This window comes from Notamacropus eugenii, chromosome 3 (genome assembly GCF_028372415.1).
Source record: "Notamacropus eugenii isolate mMacEug1 chromosome 3, mMacEug1.pri_v2, whole genome shotgun sequence".
NCBI classification, from domain to species: Eukaryota; Metazoa; Chordata; class Mammalia; order Diprotodontia; family Macropodidae; genus Notamacropus; species Notamacropus eugenii.
The window spans coordinates 217,196,966-217,217,942 of NC_092874.1; positions in this window are offsets into that span (position 1 = coordinate 217,196,966).

The following is a 20,977-nucleotide window of genomic DNA, read 5'->3' on the forward strand; positions in this document are numbered from 1 at the left end:
TCCTTGAAGTTATTATGAAGTTACCTGGTATTTCTTTTGGAGTATTCCCTTCTTCTAGGTTATCCCCATTAAAAGCAATACTTGCTAGTGGTTTTAGATAAGTATTACTTATCATTTTAAGGTAAACTCTGTTTATTGCTCTACTTTCTAGTGTTTTTAATAGGAATGGGTGTTGTATTTTGTCAAATGCTTTTTCTATATCTATTGAGAGAATCGTATGATTTCTGTTAATTTTGTTATAGACATTGTCAATTATCCTGATAGTTTTTCTAACATTGAACCAGTCCCATCAATCCCGCATGGTTGTAGTGTATGTTCCTTGTAATATCTCATTGTAATTTCTTTGCTAGCATTTTACTTAAAATTTTTGTATCCGTATTCATTAGAAAAATTGGTTGATCATTTTTCTTTTTTTGTTTTGCCTCTTCCTGGTTTGGGTATTATCACCACATTTGCATCATAAAAGGAGTTTGGTAGGATTTCTTATTAGTCTATTTTTCCAAATAATTTTTTATAGTATTGGCATTAATTGTTCTTCAAATGTTTGGTAAAATTCACTTGTGAATCCATTTGGTTCTGGGGATTTTTTCTAAGGAAGTTTATTGATGACTTGTTTAATTCCTTTTTTTAATATTGGGTTATTTAAGTATTTTTTTCTTCTGCTCACTTGTGTAATTTATACTTTTGTAGATATTCATCCATTTCATTTAGATTGTGAAATTTATTGGCATGTAGTTGCACAAAATAACTTGCAACAATTGTCTTAATTTCCTCATCATTTGGTGGTAAATTCACTTCTTTCATTTTTTATATTAGTAATTTGGTTTTCTTTACTTTTCCTTTTTTAAATCAAATTAACCAATAGTTGATCTATTTTATTGCTTTTTCTCATAAAATCACCTTTTAGTTTTATTTATTAATTCATTTTCTTACTTTCAGTTTTATTAATCTCTCCTTTGATTTTTAGGGTTTACAATTTGGTCTTTAATTGGAGATTTTTAATTTATTCTTTTTCTAGATTTTTTTTAGTTGCTTACCCCACTCATTGATCTGCTTTTTCTCTGTGTTATTGATGTCAGCAACTAGAGATATAATTTTTTTTCTCCTGGCTTCTGATCATAGTCTAATAATTCTTACATTATCTCTTCTGGACATATTTTCTATATCAGTTGTTCTACCAATAAGAAATTTCACAATTTTTATAATTATTTTATTTTTTTGATTTTGTATTTTATCATATCTTGATGTCTCTTAGATTTGTTAGTTTCCACTTGTTCAGTTCTAATTTTTAAGGAATTATTTTCTTCAATGAACTTTTATACTTCCTTTTCTATTTGACTAATTCTATTTTTTAGGAAGTTCTTTTCCTTGGTAAATATTTTTTATATCTTTTTTCATGCTATTGACTCTTTTTTCATGTTTCTCTTGCATTTTTCTCATTTCTTTTCCCAATTTTCCTTCTACTTCTTCAATTTGCTTTTTAAAATATTTTTTAAACTCTTCAGGAATTCTTTTGGGCCTGAGACCAAATCACATTTTTCTTTGAGGTTTCACATGTAGTTATTTTGACTCTGTTATCCTCTACTAAATTTATACTTTGAACTTTCTTATCACTGTAATAACTTTCTATAGTCAAGCTCTTTCTGGTTGTTGACTTTGTTTTTTCTCCTTTTTTTTTACTTGGTATTTTTATCTGAGAGTTAGGCTCTGGTTCTGTACTGTCCCAAGTTTGTAATCTTAGGGCTCTGAATCTTACTACTTATTTTCACTGGGCTTCAGGGCTCAGCTATTTGCTTTCTCTGGAGGGTAGACTTCCCTTCTGCCTTGTACTGGGGGATGGAATGTCCTTGTTAGCCTCCCTTGTATGTGGAGTGTAGCTGCTGACCTGTGCCAGGGATAGGGGGTCTTACTATTGGGTTACTATGGTAACAGAGTCTTTCTGCTGGAAGACCCCAGGGGCTGGAGTCTTATTCTTTGTCAGCCCTGGGACAGGGTTTCACTACTGGTTAGCAATGGGGTCAAGGTCTTCTTAGGGGCTTGTGCTGAGGGTGGGGTTATTGGGGTGAGGCCTTGATACCTACACACACTGTTCACTTGCCTAGGAGGCTTCTGGCTTAGGGGGCTGCTGGTTTTTAGGAGAAAGGGGCCTTGCTGGTAGATTGCACCAGGTTTGGAGTCATGATGCAGGTCCCCTTTTGTAAAGCTGGCTGCTCCTACTGCTACTCTTGAATCTTTCTCCCCTTCCACCCCAATGAGACAGACCTTTCCAGCTGGGCTGGTAAGGTGCTTCCCTGCTCCAAATAAATTCTGAAGTGGTTTTCTAGCTGTTTAGAGGGGAATTTGGAAGGACTTCTAAGGGTTCTTTCCTCATTCCACCATTTTGGCACCAGAAGTCACTAATTTAATTTTATTTTATTTGTCACTGTGTTTTCCCCAATGCCTAGCAAAGCAAATTGCATCATAAATGATTATAAATGGGGACCACAGACAAAGGGTGAATGTCTATGGTAAAAATATTTACCAGTCTGTAGCCAAATTGAAGCTAAGACTCTCTAGATTTAGATAAGCTGGTCCTTAACCACATTCAGTGTATCACTATGCTGAACAAGTACGTTCTTCTACTGTAGATTCACATTATAATTCATTTAGATAGACTATTATAATGCTATCTTCCTTATGTATTCTTTTTTAAATAGAATAAATTCATATTCTAAAATTTTTCTCATTTTATTGATATGATAACTGAGCATAGAGATGAAAAATGTTCTTAAGTCATTAAGTATTTTTTTCATAAAACCTTGAAATACCTTTTGGATATTCCAGAAACAATTTAGTACTAGATCTATAATTCACTTGAATATTCTACCTAGACAAAAGGGACAATAAGTTCATTGTTTTGGGTATGCTGCTGAAAGAGAGTAACGGAATGTAAACACAGAAATGAGACAAAATTGTGGAAAGGAAAACATGAGAAGAAAATTCAATTCTGAAACCAGACTGAGTATATAAATATAAATAGTAGGGTTTTATTTAATGACATCTCTCTTCTCATCTAATAATTCCATTGCAAGATATAAACATGTCAGAATAGTTTCAGATTCCATAATTCTGAAAATTAGATTATTTCTTATACAAAGTCTCTGTGTGTTCTGATCTGGAAGTTAGTAATGATAGAATTTCATTGCATATTTTAGCTATATTTTGAATATTTATCCAGACCATTGCACACATTGTATAAAAGACAGAATCAACTGTTGATAAAAGACAGGAATTTAAGTCCAGCGATATTTTCTTTTTTAAAGAACAAAATGTCTATAGAATTGAATGTCATTTTGAAATATCAAATGACATTCAGCCTCTCCATTTTCAATTCAAATTCAATTTCATTTTTGAAAGAGTAAGCATTAAAATATCCTTTCTGTCATTTAAAATAAATTATTTTATCACATTTCCTGAAGGATGCTTTGACTACTTCTTAGCATATATGCACAGTATATTTTAGATTTACAAAAAACTTTCAGTAACTTTAATCAACTAATAACAAATTGAAAGGGTTGGTATTATTTTATGCATTCTATAAATGAATTCATAATTACCTAACCCAGCTCCAACAGTGTAAGTGGCAGCATGTGATGGATTAAGGTTGATTGAAAAAAATAAAACAAAAGCAAAATATCCTAGATTTGAATGAGTTCTTTTAAAAGTGAAAAACATTTAATTTTCTACCTTTTTAATTTTTGTATCTGAGATTCCTCCATTTCCAGTTATATCTATATCTATATATATAAAATTAGCCTCTGGAGGTGAGCATTTTTCATTAGTAATTGAATTTCTTAGTTAAAAGAAGTGATGAAAGAAATATCTCCACATAAAACAAATGTTTGAATGTATAGGAACTAATTCAATTGAATATGATATAACAGTATGTGGTGAGTAGCAGGGGGGAGACTGGCTAATGAATGATCAGTCTTTGGAATATACCCATATTTGCTTTCCCTAGGAAGTCATTCAGAAGATGAATACCATTCCTTGCCTGATTCAGGTTCACCATTGGTGAGCCTACTTCTCACCATGAGGACTGATAGTTATTGAGGAGTAGAGCTAAAGAAAGTAAAAGTCTGGGGAGGTAGTAAGCTAGAACTGAGTTAGCATACAAAAGAATTACTATGCCCTTCCTTCGGTTCTTTTCTCCTTCCCTTCCTTTTTGCATGGTTTTCCTCCATGGCACTAAGTGGGACAAAGGCTGTTGTAAGCAATTAGGAGGGAAAAGTAGCAGCTGCTGTTTCCTCCATCCAACCTCTATGTGTCAGTAAATACATAGCATATATTTCTACAATTTTGCTTTTTTTGTAAGAGCTAGGGTTAGTAGTAGTTTCTTTAAATAATTATCTTTCCACCTTTGTCTGTGGATGCTTCCTCTGCAACTGCAATTGCTAATAATTCTGGCTTTTCCATAACCTGATCAATTCCATCTACAGAGACTTATTTACCTAAGAGCCTAAGATGGCAGCTTTCTCAAAGATGTTAGCCATAGAAAGAGGAAACAAATAGGATAATAACTAGTGGGAAATAGATGGATCGAGTGAGTTACTCATTTGTTTGTTTGTTTTGGTCTTTTTTTTTTCTTAGGACAGGGGACTTAGTTATGTTTGTAGAAAGCAAGGAAGAAGCCAATAAACAGAAAAGATTGAAGTTTAGTGAGAGTGAGGCTGGAATCTGCTGAAGAGGATAGGAAAAAATGGGATCACTTCTGCACTTTTACATCACAAGGAGAAAGGCTACCTTTGTTTGTAAGACTTCAGTGAAGTAGAATATAGTGGAGTCTGAGATCAGAAGGAAGAGAGAAGAGGGAGGTCCTGGTGAATGGTTTCATTTTTTTCCCTGTAAAAGAAGAGGAAAAGGAGATCCAATGGAGGTTTGAGGAGTTAATGGGGGGGAAAATTACAAAAACTACTGTCATTGATGAGATAATGAATCTATTAGTGAGGTATAAAAAAATTGTCTTATGGCAGTGAGGATCCTGTTAAGATTACTTAACAGTAGAGTTGTAGTGGACCCAGTCAGCATGATTTTTTCCATCTTCATACAGTAGTATGAATTACGATTAAAAATAGTGGATGGTGGAAGTAATCAAAGCCTGAGACTTAGAAAGGCATGATTGACAATAGGCTGAGTGGTCAGATAGGACTCAAGAGATGAAGGTAGTGTGGAGTTGAATTAGTTCACCAAGAGGTCAAGCTGGAGAAAAGAGAAGTGTGTAGCCAAATTTAGGGTAATGGTCTAAGAAACTGAGAGTTGAAAAGATTGGGGGACATAATGAGGATAAGGAACAGTGTTAAAAGTTGTAAGGTACCTCATACTATTCTCTCTCACTTTTTTAGTCATAAATTGTTCACCTATCCATAAATCTGATAGATAAAAAAAATTTAAAAAATTGCAAAGCAGAGGAAAGGTAGAATGATAAAAATTATTATCAAATAAATTGATTTCACAGAAGTAGAATACTTATAAAACGTTGTAAGATCAAATGAATGATCATCTCTGTGTACTGCTGAGGTAAGTTGGAGAATGGGAGCTAAATATGTTAAGGAACTGGATGGTTAGGCTGTTTGAGGGAGTATTAAAAGTCCTCTAGTATGAAGACAGAAGTTGAGATGGAAAGACTCTGCCTAATCCCCTCTTACCTTTTCAGTCTTCTTACAACTTACTCCCTGTTACATACACATTGATTCAGTGACACATCTCTCTTTTCTGTTCCACAAACAAGATGCTCCATCTTTTGTCTCCAGTCATTTTCTCTGACTATCTCACATGCCCAGAATTCTCTCCCTCCTCACCACTACCTACTGGCTTTCCTGGTATCAAGTCCCAAATAAAATTCTAACTTCTGTAATAAACCTTTCCCAATTCTTCTCAATTCTAGTACCCCCTCTTTTTAAATTATTTCCTATTTATCCTGTACATAGTTTCTTTGCTTTTTTTTTACCTTCTCCATTTGATTGTGAGCTCCTTGAGATCAGGACTACCCTTTGCCTCTTTTTCTATCCCCAGTTTTTAGTACAAAATTGATCCTTAATAAATACTTATTGATTGATTGACTAAAGGAATATTAAAACTCTCCCACTGAGACCAATGAGTTGGGGGTTTGAATAGAAGTGGAATCAGTTCGGGAAAAAGTAGCCAGGGATCCCGTATTATTAGGAGGGACTCAGTTCTCAGAGAGTAAATGATGAAGGGAGTAAGAAAAGGAAAGAGTTAAGATGAAAGAGGTTTCTTAATTGTGGAAGTAGGCATTCTAGAGAGCACAGTGGAAGAGAAAGATAGAGCTGGGGTAGATTTGGGGGGATTAAGTTGAGGGAGAGGGGAGAAAAAGAATATGCAGTAGGATAAGGAGAATGGAGTTTCTACAATACTTGTGGGTTCAGAATTACCGTGACGGGTAGAGTATGATGGGATAGGAGAAGACCAACCATTAAAAATGGAGTTCTGGCTAATTATCAATGACTAAAAAGAAGTCCATTGAAAGAAGGAGATGACTGGACTGTTCTGGCCCACCTTCACCGTCAAACCTGATGGCAAGCAGTGATATTCAGTTCCATGAGACTCAGAAAGTCCATCTTACAACAGCCAGGAGTATGTGAAGCTACTGCCTGGGGCTTTCTGAACTGGAGGCAAGAGCTGGCAACTCAAGATATGTCTGTGAGTGCACAGCCTCTGAAGCACTATAGAAGTTAGAGTCCTGAGGCATAGAGCTAGGGCTGACACAGAGCATTCTGGAAAGACTCAGGAATAAGAAGATTGCAGTTGGGCCCTCAAAGGAAAGGGACATCAGGGATCAGGGATCTGAATCTAGGACTCCCTAGGAAGTCAGAGGGGTAAAGGCAGGAGTCATAACCTGGCCAGGGGTTGCTCAAAATGAAATAACTGTCTCTGGGAAGTCTCAAAAATGAAGACAGAGCCTTCTGGCAAGGAAATTGCTGATAATGGGCAAAGTAGCAGTCCCACAGGAAGGCCTAAAGCTACAACATGGGCTAGAGACAGGACCAGATGGATCAGGGCAAAACTATGATGGATTAGCTAGGGCCAGTAAAACTCTGCCCTGCAGCACCTGGTGCCAGCCTAAGAGGGTCCTAGCAGTTTCCAAGCACAGGAAGCCACAACAACCTGTGCATGGAGTGGGAGTGGGGGATGGGAAAAAGTCAAGTGCCAGTAGTGGTAACAAAATAACACTAGAGCTCTGCAACTCTGTTCTAACAAATGATACACAGTTCAGGTCCCATTATGGGCAGTTGTTCCTCCTCAGAGCAACAATTTTAGTCAAGACCAGGAAGGGACTGCTGTGTCTTCTCAAAAGGAACCCTTCTCTTTTAGTAAGAGGCCAGTCACTGCATGTGTATACATACTTCATGGCGTTGCCCCTGATGGAAGTCTTTCTAACCTTAGAACCATGGAAAGTGCGATAAGATTTCCAAACTCTATCATCCTCCCCATATGAGTTCAAGGATACCAAGGAACTTAAGGGACAACGATGAGATTTTCAGTGTGGGTTAGAGAGCTATAGTTCTGTTGTCTCAGTTGTATGAAGAAAGATGCCTTTTCTACCATGTCTTCTTTTCTTCTAAGTAAGATGCTCCACTCCAAATTCCATTTCATTCCTTCCAAGCCGCTGCAGTGTGGGTGGGGAGGAAAGCCTGTTGGCATTACTGAACAGCTGCCTCAGGAAGCAGCAAAGGAAGAGCTGACACAGATCCAAGGGAATGATCTAGTGCCTCATGGAGACTTGGAGCAATACAGACCTAGAGCAGATAGAAATAGGCAGAATTAAGTAAGAGCTAGTTCAGATCTGAATGTGGCTGACAGGCCTGGTCAAGCTGTGATTACCCCTGGCCAAGGGAAAACCCTGCAGGAAGTAATACCCACTTTCAGCATTTCCCCATCACTCTGAGTTTCCTTAGAGAGAACCTTAAGAAGTCCCAAACTCTGCAAACATTTCCTCTTATTTTCCATTTGTCCTTAGCATTTAATCCCACCCTCCTGACTAGAGGCACTGTGGTATAGTGCTAGACTGGCAATCAAGTTTGAAAGGTAACTCAGATAGTAATAGTTATATCACCTGGAAGTCCCTTAACCTTCCTCAGTAGCAGTTTACTCACCTATAAAATGAAAATAATAACAGTGTTGGGGTGCTTGTGGGTCCAGTCAGAAAGACTCATCTTCATGAGTTCAAATCTGACCTCAGACACTTAGTAACTGCGTGACCCTGGGCAAGTCACTTAACCTGTTTCTTCATCTGTAAAAATGAGCTGGAGAAAGAAATGGAAAATCATTCCAGTATCTTGGCCAAGAAAATCTCAAAATGGGATCATTAACAATTGGATACAACTGAAATGACTGAACAACATATATGAATAGATATACACACATGCACATATATATATATGTAGTATACCTTTATATAATAAATATAGTTCTTTGCAAGCCTGAAAGTGCTATATAAATGTTAGCTATCATTATTATCTATTGATTGAAAAGAAATGGGGAGAGTCAATTCCTCATACACCCTTTATACACATTGTTCAGAGTCCACTATAGCGCTTCTCTCAAATATCCTCTACTGCCACCTCAAACAAGAAGAATTTCAGATAACCTTCTAAAATAAGGAGATTAAAACATTGTCTTAATTTTGGAAAGTCTAATTTAAATCACTCATCAAGATGTATCAGTGGCACCCAAATGCCTCTAGAATCAAACAAAAAACTCTTTTGCATTCACAATCTGGCTCCTGCTGATCTTTCTAGATTCACTTGACACACTGCCTCCTTCTACAATCCACATTACAGACAAATAAACCAAAGTAAGCTGTTTTCTATTTCTTATGAACAAGTTTTGTCCTCTTACTCCCATTTCTTTGCACAGACTGTTCTCCAGGTCTAGAATGACCTCCCTTTTTGCCTCCATGTTTTGGAATCCTTAACTCTTTTCAAAATTTAGCTCAAATGCCGTATTTTATACTAAGGCTTCCCTGACCATCTCCAGTTGGTAGGGAATTATTTTGTATTGACTTTGTATATTGGTTGTTGTCCTTCATTTTCGAAGAGGGCAAAAATGACATCACCATGATAAAGTGAAGTTTTAGTGTGTATGACTGTGGCTAATAAGACCAACAAGAGCTTGGAATTCTCTACCACAGACTGGGCACAGATAGTCCATGTGAACATTTGGGGTGGTTACTCCAAATTTGCATGTCCTGCATTTTCTTTGTGCTGTGTTAATTCTGCTTTGTTCATAGAGCACAGCACCTTTTCTGATGTGGGCACCCTATGCTAAGTGATCCTGTGCCAGTGTCTCCCATGTCCCACAATCAAATTCAAAGTTCTTGAGAGAGACCTTAAGAGTGACCTTTGTATCACTTCTTCTGGCCACCATGTGATCACCTGTCCCATGCAAGTTCTCCATAAAATAGTCTTTTTGGCAAGTGTACTCTTTGCATTCGAACAATGTGGCCAGCCCTTCAGACTTGTGCTCTCTGAAGCACAGTTTGAATGTTTGGCAGTTTAGTTCAAGCAAGGACTTTCGTGTCTGATACCTTAGCCTGCCAGGTGATCTTCCTAAGAGAGTTCAAACGGAAGTGATTAAGTTTCCTGGCATGATGCTGGTGGACTGTCCATGTTTCACAGGCATGCAACAATGAGGTCAGCACAGTGGCTCTGTAGACCTTCAGTGTGTTGGTCAGTCTAATACCTCTTCTCTCCCATACTTTTCTTCGGAGCCTCCCAAACACTGAGCTAGTTCTGGCAATGTGTGTGTCAACCTCATTGTCAATGTGTACATCCCTGGAAAGTATACTACCAAGGTAAGTGACCTTATTCACAGCATTCAAAACTTTTCCATTTGTTGTAACCAGTGTTTCCATGTATGGATGCTGTGGTGCTGGCTAATGAAGCATCTATGTTTTCTTGGTGTTGATTATTAAGGCAAAATTAGCACAGGCAGCAGAGAATTGATCAATATTTTGTTGTATCTCAGTTTCAGAAACTCCACTGAGTGCTCAATCATCTGCAAACAGAAAATCATGACCAACATTCCCTCCACTTTGGTCTTGGCTTGTAGCCTTTTCAAATTGTAGAACTTACCATCAGTACAGTAATAGACCTTGACACCATGTTCATTCTCATTGAAAGTATTTGACTACATGGCTGAGAAAATCATGCTAAAAAGCATGGGAGCAAGCACACAACCCTGTGTTCACTCCACCAATGACTGGGAAGACACAAGAGCATTGTCCACTATCCAGAACCAATGTAAACATGCCATCATGAAATCGATGGGTAATGCTGATGAACTTCTCTGGGCAACCACATTTTGACATAATTTTCCATAAGCCCTCACGACTATAGTGTCAAAGGCCTTGGTCAGATCTACAAATATTGTGCACAGACTTCTGTTTTGCTTCTGGCATTTTTCCTTCAGTTGGACAGCAAACACCATATTGACTGTTCTTCGGCCCTTTCTGAAGCCTCACTGGTTCTCAGGTATATGATCATATTCCAGATGAAGGATCAGCCTATTAAGGAGGACTCTAGCAAGAATATTGACAGCAATGACTAGAGAAAGACTCTCCTGTGATTGTTACAGAACAATCTATTCTCTTTACCTTTATAGAGATAGACAATGGAAGCATCCTTGGACTCCTGGGGGACAACTTCCTCTTACTATGTAACCTGGAATATTTCAGTCAGCTTTCATATAAGCAATGGTCCCCCTACCTTGTAAGTATCAGGTGGCTCATAGCACTCAAAACCTCTTCTTCAGTTGCAAGTTCAGCTAAAAAGGGATTGACTTCAACCTGACATAAAAGGTTAATGGCCTCAGCATTGATTGATGATGGTCTGTTGAGAACACATTGGAAGTGTTCAACCCATGTCTCTAGGATCATGTCCTTATCACTAATCAATGTGGCTCCATCAGCACTGAGAAGTTGTGATGTACCATAGGATTTTGGTCCATAAATAGCTTTCAGGGAATCATAAAATCTCTTTGGATGGTTACTATCATGATTAAACTGAATTTCATCTTACTGTGCCAGGAATTCTGCATCTCTAAGTTTTGCTTGTACTTTACTTTTGATGGAATTAAATGCTGCCTTCTTAGAGATGGATGAACTATCCTGCTGGTAAATCCTGTGGAGCTCTTGTTTTTCATTTAGCAGCTTCTGGATTTCCCATCATTTTCATCAAACCAGTCATGGTGTTTGCAAGTGTTCCAACCCAGATGAGCAAATGCAGTGCTGTCCAACAGATCTCTGAAAGCTGCCCACTCCTTTTCTGCTCCACTGTTGTCAACTGTGTGTTGACTCAACTTTTCATTCCAAGCTAACAACAAATGGTTCACACTCAGAGAACAGCTCTAATTTGTTGACATTAATTCTTCTGGTAGTCATTTTGCCTGGAGGGCGGCATTTTTGATGACTGTAAATATTTAGCTTGGAAAGGATAAGTCTATGATCAGTCCAGCACTCTGCATCACACATTGCCTTTTTCATTCTCACATCTTCTCTGTCTCTTCTCCATACAATCACATAGTCTATTCAACGCCAATGTTTGCTGTGAGGGTGCATCCATGAAGTTTTATTGCATTTAGGTAAACAGAAAACAGTATTGGTGATGAGAAAGTCATGTAATGCACATGTCTTTAGCAGTAAATGACCCTTGCTCTTGCTGTTTCCAACTCCATTCCTTCCTTGGACTCCCTGCCAAGTCTGGTAGTCTGAGCATCCTCTAGCATTAAAGTGAGCCAGAATTATAAGCTTGTCCTCTTTTGGCACATTGATGATAAGGATCTCTAGGTCTTCACAAAACTTTTCTTTGACCTCTTGGTGGGAGCATAGGCACTGATGATAGTGGCATGGTGTTTTCATGCAAGTGGCAATTGCATTGTCATGAACCTGTCATTCATTCCCTTTGGCAGGCATACCAGCTTGCTGACTAGATTAGTTTTGATTGCAAAACCTATTCCAGCTTTATGGTGCTCCCCTTCACTGTGACCTCTCCAGAAAAATGTTTATCCAGCTCCAATTTCAGTAAGCTGCCCTTCATTTGCCAGCCTTGTTTCCCTCAGGGTTTCTATTTGGATGGAATACTAGTTGAGTTCTCTAGCAACAGAAGCAGTTTGTCTTTCAGGTCTACTGCATTTTGTGTTGTATATAAGTGTGTGCACATTCCATGTGCCGATGGTGAGTGGAATCATTTTTGCAGACGTTTTTTGTACATTTTGTACATTTTTTTGTGTTTCGGCCACATAGTGAGATTCCCCACCTGCTGCGGTAATCATGCCAGGACTGGGTAAGCAGACAATACTTAGGGCACCTCTTCTAGCTCCCTTCTTCACACCAGGAGGTGAGCAGTGGGATTCTTAAAAGACTGCTCAGACTTTGTATGTATAACAAGAATGACTGTTGCTAAGGATAATGACGGCAGGATTCCTCCATTCCCTGAGGCACTAAAATGCCTCTGACTACATGCTAGACGACTGAGGTCAGAGCTGGAAGCCCTGACCTCTAGAGAGAGGGTTGAGGCTTTTTTCCTTGAATTCCCTGACTCTTTGTTCCTCTACTCTGGAGTTCTGGGGGGAAAAACACTCATATCTTCATTCTAATGTCTACAGTCTCCACAAAATGAAATAGAAAGCTATACAATGTACCATGTAAATTAAGTATAGAACATCTGTTTATTTTCTCCATATCAAAAAACTGTTTACCATAAGAAACTCACAAATACACACACATATACATATATATATATATATATACACATATATACATATGTTTAAACAGAAACTTAAATAACAATCACAGCTTGTAACTAACAGTATACTATCCAGAGAGGTGGATGGTTAAAACATCAAAGTGAGAAATATTTTGTGGACTGAACTAACACAGATCTCTGGGACTCGTGAGGTTGTCTTCAAGGCTGGACACATCTATCTTGCTTCAATGTTTAGTTTCCTATTCTCAGTAACATAGCTAGGATCTTAAAGCCCCCACTTAGCTTCTCATCTACGTGCTGTGATATAGCAGTTCTGCATTTCCATTAGACTGGGAAATGTCACCAGCTCTTCCCCTCCCCTTCCAGGGAAAGGCTTCCTCCTCCAAACTCTTCTATTACTGTTGAGGGTACCGCCATCCTTCCAGCACCCCAGGATCCCAACCTAGGTGTTATCTTCAGTTTCTTACTCTCACCCACATATCCAATCTATTTCTAAGACTTGCTGATTTTACCTTAAAAACATCTCTTGAATATCCTCCCTTCTCTCCTTTGACACTGCCACCACCCTGGCAAAGGCCCTCATGCTCCTTGCCTCACATCTCATTGTTGATTGGTCTCCTTGTATCAAGTCTCTCCTCATTCCAGTTCATCCTACACTCAACTGTCAAAATGATCTTCCTAAAGTGCAGATCTGAGCAGGTTACCTCCCCCTCCCTACCTCACCGCTTCCATTCAGTAAAATCCAGCAGATCTCTTGGAATCAATATAAAATCATCTCTTTGGTGTTTCAAGTCCTTTATAACCTGCCTCCTCTCCACTTTTCCACCCTTCCTTGATACATGATTACAGATTGCAGATCAGTGACACCTGTCTCTTTGTTGTTGCTTGAACAAGACACTCCATATCCCAACTCCAGGCATTTTCAATGGTTATCCTACATGCTTCTAATGTTATCTCTCCTTAATTACTTGGCTTCTTTCAAATCTGAGCTAAAATACCACTTTTTATAAGAATGCTTTCTTGTTCCCTCTCAATTTCCTCTGTTGATTATTTCCAATTTATTATCCTGCGGATAGCTTATTGGAATATAGTCATTTGAAAGTTATTGTAAGCAAGAATTTCCCAATAATCATCTCCATTCAACAGTGAAATTGCCTGTACAACTCCCAGTTAAATTGTAAGGCAAGGAGTTTTACTGCTTTCTTTTGTTTGTTTTTAACCTTTCTTTGTGTCCCATGCACTTAGCTCAGTACCTGGAAAATGGTAGATGCTTAATAAAAGTTTAATGTGTCTAATCAAACAATCAGCAAATGGGAAGAGATAGTGAAAGGTCAGTGCTATTACATTCAAGGTCTTCTGAATAAGTTTAGTGTCCAATGCACTTTGACACAGTTTTAATGAAGTCCTTTCACTTCAGTCATAGTGGAATGGAGGGACAAGTGGCTACCCAAGATTTATTTTGTTATCCCAAAGCAACAAACACTTAAAATTTCACTAGCATTGTCCCAGATATACACTTGGCATTTCAGGAATCGTACATTATCCAGAGCAGAACAATAGCCTTCTGTTTCTCTCTCTCTCTCTCTCTCTCTCATATACATACACACTCCACTTTACATATACATACATATATGTTTATGTGTATATACACACACATACATCTCAATATCTGTATGTATATTATAATATGTATGTATATATGTATATGCATATATATACATACCTCTGGATATCTTTGTGTATATTATAGTATGTATGTATGTATATATATATATGAATATGCATATATATGTATATATGTATTTATTTATCTTCATACATGTTGTCTCCTCCATTAGAATGTAAGATCCCTGAGATCAGGCAGTATATAGGCTGCAATATGACAAACAATAAATATTTTCTGTTATTATTGTTGTTCTTTAATAATATGAGAAAATATTACTTTAGATTATTTCAAAAACTTAGGAGATGATTTTTGTAAAGATGTCGCACCTTTGTCTTAGAGTCTTAGAGTTAGTAGATCAACAACTTAACACTGTATACCAAGATAAGGTCAAAATGGGTACGTGATTTAGACATAAAGGGTGATAGCATAAGCAAATTAGGAAAGCAAAGAATAGTTTACTATTAGATCTATGGAGAAGTGAAGAATTTGAAGAGATGAAGAACATTATGAAATGTAAAATGAATAATTTTGATTACATTAAATTTTAAAAGTTTTTGCACAAGCAAAGCCAATACAACCAAGATTAGAAAGAAAACAGAAAGCTGGGAAACAATTTTTACATTCAGTGCCTCTGATAAAGACCTATTTCTAAAATACATAGAGAACTGAGTCAAATTTGCAAGAATATAAGTCATTCTACAATCAATAAATGGTCAAAAGATATGAACAGGCAGCTTTCAGATGAAGAAATTAAAGCTATCCATAGTCATATGAAAAAAATGCTCTAAATCTCTACTGATTAGTGAAATGCAAATTCAGTAACTCTAAGATATCACCGAACACCTATCAGATTGACTAATAAGACAAAAAAGGAAAATGATAAATGTTGAAGAAAATGTGGGAAAACTGGAACACTAATGCATTTTTGTTTTAATTGTGAACTGACCCAACCAATCTGGAAAGCAATTTGGAACTACACCCAAAGGGCTGTAATACTGTACATACCTTTTCATCCAGCAATACCACTTCTAGGTCTATATTGCAAAGAGATCATAAAAAAGGGGAAAGAACTCATATGTACAAAAATATTTATAGTAGTTCTTTTTGTAGTGTCAAAATATTGAAAAATGAGGGAATACCCATCAATTGAGAAACGGCTAAATAAGTTGTTGTATATGTGTGTAATGAAATACTATTGTTCTATAAAAAATGATGAACAGGCAGATTTCAGAAAAACCTGGAAAGACTTATGGAAAGATCAGATGTTGAATAAAGTGAGCAGAACCAGGACAACATTGCACATGGCAATAGTAATGTTGTGTGATGATAAACTTTGATAGACTTAATTCTTTTCAGCAATACAATGATCCAAGATAATTCTGAGAGTCATGATGGAAAATGCTTTCCACATCCAGAGAAAAGAACTATGGAGTCTGAATGCAGATCGAAGCATACTATTTTCTTTTTTTTCTTTCTTATGTTTTTTTCCTTTTGTTCTGATTCTTCTTTCACAACATGACTAATGTGGAGATATGTTTAAAATGATTTTACATGTATAGCCTATATAACATTGCTTGCCATCTTGGGGAGAGGGGAGAGAAGGGAGGAAAAATTTGGAACTCAAAATTTGATAGAAGTGAACGTTGATAAGTATCTATACATGTAATTGGGAAAACAGTATTATTAAGTGGAGTAAAAAGCTCCACCCATATATGGCTAAGAGTATCTGTTATGGCAAGTAAAATAGAATCTTTTGCTGTTTTTGTTTTACTAAAAGTGCCTTTGATTGAATAACGTGATTAAGGAGGATCTTTCCCACCCATTGATAGGCTTGCCCATTATGGGAAGCTTGATCAGGGGAGTTGTTTTGTAGGAGGGTCCCAAGTACCTTTTCTTTTTTTCTGTTGAGGCACTGGGTCAGAGGGTTATGCCCTCTGGCTCTAAAAAGTGTATAAATACTCTGAGGGTGAGGTTTTTACTTTGGGGCTTACTGACTGGAAGTGTTTCTTTGGCCAGTTAGACTCTGGGAAGCCACTAAGGAGCCGTCCCCCACTGCCATCCCCCCCACCCCCCAAACCAAGAAGTTGATGTTTCCCTGTCTGGTCATTGTGTGTGTATGTAATGGTCAGACATTTTGGAAGCATGTCTGTTGACTTTTTGATTTCTCTGTATTTTCTCTGAAATTTTGATTTTGAATTTCTCTGATACCTGTGCTTGATTAAAATAATTGTTAACCCCTTGAAAGTTGCTTTCCTTTTATGAATGCAGATCTAAGAACCTGTGGTAGCAGGTCCCTCTGTGTATGTTGGGGTGCTTACTGATACAGTATCTTCTGCCATACTATTTAACAAACTGATATACAGGCTTTGACTAAAAGGCAGAAAGTAAGGGAGAACTTCTTACCTTTTCTCACCTCCAGACAGACTTGCTGGAAATGACAGGTCTTGTGCCTATGGCTCTCCTATTCAGAATTCAGTATATGCCTTCTTTCCCATCCTTTCTTCTCTCCTGTTTTCCCCTTGTGTTTCTCTGTCATTTTCTCTCTTTTTTCATCTCTCTGTTTATTTCTCTGCCTCTCTATTTCTGTCTTTTTGTTTTGTATCTATTTCTTTCTCTGTCAGTGTCCTTCTGTCTCCATCTGTATCTCTCCCTGTCTCTCCATAACTCTTTTTCTCTGTGCATTTTTCTCTCTGTTTGTGTGTCTTTCTCAGTCTCTCTGCATCTCTCTGACTGTCTCACACACACATATATGCATGCATGCATGTATATACCTATGTACATCAGGACACACACCTGGGCAGAGTGTTGCAAATACATATATATATATACATATATACACACACATACATATATATATATGCATATGTGCTGTTTTCCTAGACAGATGATAAATTCCCTGAGGACAGACACTTTTTTCATCATTGTCTTTGCCTCAACATTGCCTAGCATGATTACATAGTAGGCACATAATATATGCTGATTACTTGATTGATATAAATGCACTGAATGGTATAGCAAATGAGTATTTAAAAGAACTTAAAAGGAAAGCTAATCCAAGTACAGGGACAGTGAGAAATAAAACAAAAATTGTTGGGGGCTTTATTATACCCTTTTAAGATCCAAAAAATCCAGCAGAAAATTAGTAAGTTAAAGTTTTGAAAAGAATTTTAGAAAAATTACATATGATAAAATTGGCACTAGAGATAACAAAATGTATAAAGTAACTGTGTTAGAGTGAGTAAATATTAAATATATGCATTCTGTAAGTTATATAATTCTGAGGACATAGAAGGACTAATAAACAAGGTATCTAAGGGAAAAACAATAACAAAGGCATGAGAAGAATCTTGGACCTTATTGATACTGAAAAAATGTGATGGAGTATCCCTAAGTACCAGCCTATTCTCCTATCTATATAAAATATTTTTGAGAGTCATGAATTAATAAAATCAGGGTATTAGTAGGGAACAAGACAACTGTTACATGCAATATCCAACAAGATCTGTCTTTGCAATTTCATAATTAGCTGAAAGATATAGAGAATGTAAGATTGAATTGTTTTCATCATTCGGTTGATTCAATAAAACAGAATGCTTCTTTAGGAGACCTTTTATAAGAAATCATCTCTCATCCATACAGTAAGATCACTCAAGATTGTTTGGCAGAGAAAACAAAATGGTTAAGTGACCCTCATGTTTAGGGTCACAGAGCAAGTAGGTATTAGACAGGATTTAAAACCAGGTCATCTGACTCTAGAGCCAGAGCTTAACATTTAAGTGTATACTCATGCACATGTGCGCAGATGTGTCCATACATACCCACACACTATAAACATACACAAACACACATACACATATAAGTACACATCTATACAGTATGTATATATGCAGTTATAATTATATACACACAAATATACTTAAAATTGCATATATAGGAAAATGTATTCCCTTCTTAGGTCACTGAAATGACCATTCCATTATAGTGCCAAAAAACCCCTTACAAGATAATTTTTTTAGTTTTAAAGGAATCTAATATGAATGTTGCCCAAGAAACCTCTGAAAGTATAAGAACACCCAGAAAGAAGAGAAGCCCCCTCTTTTAGCCCATGATCTGCATAGAAATTAACAAGGAATAATGGAGCCCTTTCTGACATTTTGGCTTAGGAGACCTTGGATTCAAATGCATATTACTGGTTCAAATGAATGATTTTATTCATATCTAAGTATTCACTTTGGAATTCTCTGCTTAAGCTGTTAATACATTTTTAATAAACTGAGAGTGTTCTAGATTGGGCATTTAAATCATATACTTTCTGGTTAAAATAATTATTACAAATCACTGTCTAAAATTCCATCTTAAAACTAGTTGTGCTGCCGCATCCTCAATCCCTAACTATTCAAATTGCACCTATGTGTGTGAGAGAGAGGGTCTACCTTGCCCCTGCCACCCACTCTGTCTTTCAGCAGAAGACACAGATATTCTGAGGTAGTCCCAGGTTACCTGGAAGTAAATTTACCATACTTCAGTACCAGAATGTCTCTCTTCAAAATGTGGTTCAGGAATCCCTAAAGGAAACCACATGCTGTTAAGACTAAACATTCTTGAGTAAGCTTCAGTTATGGGAAGTTCAACAGCAAAGGCTTTTGGGAGTATAGTTACTGAAATTTTCCAAATAAATAGAGCAAACAAGTTACATCAGGTAAAAGCTCACATCTATATGATTTATAACACTTGGAGTTGGTCCACTGAGGCAGGATGAACCCAGTGAACCAGTAGGAAACAGGCCACCCATGAACTTCAGCTCTACATCTGAGGCTGTACTCATTATTAGTCATCTATAGCACCACCATTATGGTTGGCTCCTGGGCAAAGGTTTGGGCTTCCTACAATGTCTACTAAGACATGAAGTTTATCTCTCAGCTTTAAAATGGGTTAAATTAGTAGGGGTGCAGTGCCAGAATATAGGGATTCTATTTATAGGTTCCTGGATATAAGCAGGAATGAAGAAAAAAAAACCACCACTCCAAAATCAATGTTTGCTTTACTGAGGGTCTCCTTAGGTGTACATTGGAAACAATTCCATCTGTCTGCCACAGTTGAGTCACTCTGCAGCCGTGTGCGCCAGCCAGTAGTAGTTAACAGTCCAGGATCAACAGGTTGCTGCTGTTGAGTAGTACCAGACCACAAGGCCAGAAAAAAAAAAAAAGATGGAAAATGTTATATTTGATCTAGAAAAACTTGATGAATGATGATGATAAAGGACAAAAAGAACCATAAAGAGAAAGACATCTCTTAACACCTTCCCCAAACCACTACATAGTGACGTCACCTCCAAGTTGGCCCCAGAATTATCAGTTTAGCCAGCAGAGCAGATAACTGCTTTCTAAAAACTGGTCTCCAATATTCTCGTCATTTTTATCCCTTTTCAATTTAAAAATATTTTCTGTGTTGACTGAGAAATAGAAGGATACTAAGAATTCTTCAATTACATCCATTTTTCTAGGTACCTGAATACATTTATTTAAACACTTGCACAGATGTAGAATTAAGCAAAAAAGCATGAAAAGGGTATGAATTCAGTTGGATTAAATTACTTCTTATGTATGATTAGACATGAGACTGAAGGCTGAGCCCCTTCAAAACAACTAGAAATAAATGATACAACATAATTTTTCACTACAAGTGTCTTATTCAGACTATGAAATATTATGCAATGCTCATTTTCTGTAGAAAATATTCATGCATTTTATTCTGCAATTCCAAGTCCAGTGAACTGTATACTCTGATAAGTCTCAGTAATTGGCATTTATAATCAGTAAACCAAATTAATCAGCTTCAGGCTTGTTTTCAGCCAGATAATGAGACTCAAAATTTTCCAAGTTTCCAGACATTGATGTTCTGTTACTATTGAGCTGTATTATTATTATGTTTATACAATAAAAGTATCATAGATAGAAGTCTTTGACAAAGAGCAAGTTCTCAAGAATACACAGGCACTAGAATATACATTATCTAACAGCAGAAACATCTATTAACATTTCAGATGTTGTTCCAAATATTTGTTCCAGTCAAATATTCTTTGAATGAATCCAAGATTTTATTTTTGCATCGTCATAGAAGGTATTTAAGATGTCCTTCCTTATTTGACAATCAAAGCTTAAGCAAGGATTTAAAAGAGAAAAGGAAATTTTAGTTACCATTAAAAATTAGGAGGATTTAGCATCATAAAAATCAAGAGAGACAAGTGACGAAATCGTAATGATTCAAATAATCTTCTTTGGAAAAGAATCTAAGTTATAAAGAATTCTAGGAAGGCGAAGTGGAAAGAGTACAAGATTTGTAGTCTGAGGACACAGTTCAAACACTGGTCAATTTGGGTTATGTTGGGCAAGATACTTCACTTCTCAGTCGTCACCTTTGTTTCCTCATATGTAAAATGAAGAATTTGGACTAGATAACCTCTAAAGAGCTTTCAAGTTCTAAAACAGACCTATTATAGGTCTATAAAGAGACCTAAAATTATATGATCTCATGATATTAATAAGAG